Genomic DNA, 977 nt, shown 5'->3' with positions numbered 1-977 from the left:
TATATATACATGTATGTATATATATATATGTTTGTATATGTATGTATGTATGTATGTATGTATCTATATATCTTTCTATATATATATATACACACGAAACTTAGTGACGTAATTAGCTACTGCATTATGTATGTATATACATAATGGAGTAGATTATGTATATACATATATCTATCTATCTGTCTGTCTGTCTCTGTATATACATTTATATGTGTATGTATATACATGTATGTATAGATGCAGGCTGTGTGGTAAAAAGCTTGCTTCTCAATCACATGTTTCCAGGTTCATCTTGGGTAATTGTCTTCTACTCTCTGGTGCCGACCAAAGCCTAGTGAGTGGATTTGGTTGACGGAAATGTAAAGAAGCTCATTGTATATGTGTATATATAGCCTGTCGTATATATATATGTATATATGTATGTTTGTGTGTCTGTGTTTGTCCCCACCATCACCGCTTGACAATCTGTGGGTGTGTTTACGTCACTATAACTTAGTAGTTTGGCAAAAATGACTGATAGAATAAGTACTAGGCTTAAAAAAATGAGTCTAAGGGTCGATTTGTTCCACTAAAAACCCAACATCTCAACAGTCAAAATGACTGAAACAAGAAAAGGATGTATATATATACATATGTATATGTATGTTTATATATATATATATAAATTCAAAAAAAGATAAAAATCTTTTACAAGAATTTTATCAAGAAGCCAGTGTGTAAAAAAATTCATATGGGAAATTTCTATTCCCAAGAATATAATTATTCATTTATATTTATACAAGGGGCATTACTACAGAATAATGTCACACACTGGACTTCCCAAAACAAACACATTTAGTACCGAATGCGAGGAAAACAACCAACAGAAGAAGACCAACTTTCTTTTAAATAACTCAACTATGTATCGACCGATTTCACGATTACCAGAATGATTCTAGACTCCGCTCATCAGCATAGTATTGTTAAGGAAAAACATA

At 31.2% G+C, this 977-nt stretch overlaps 1 protein-coding gene across 1 annotated transcript in view; it reads left to right on the top strand.

The window, feature by feature from the left end:
* Positions 1–977, top strand: part of LOC106871360 (multiple epidermal growth factor-like domains protein 8) — a 100,101-nt gene that overhangs the window by 1,428 nt on the left and 97,696 nt on the right. The window lies entirely within an intron of this gene.

This window comes from Octopus bimaculoides, chromosome 1, assembly GCF_001194135.2.
Source record: "Octopus bimaculoides isolate UCB-OBI-ISO-001 chromosome 1, ASM119413v2, whole genome shotgun sequence".
Classification (NCBI taxonomy): Eukaryota; Metazoa; Mollusca; class Cephalopoda; order Octopoda; family Octopodidae; genus Octopus; species Octopus bimaculoides.
Note: the sequence above shows the minus strand (reverse complement) of the source record. Positions and strands in the feature narration are given on the sequence as shown.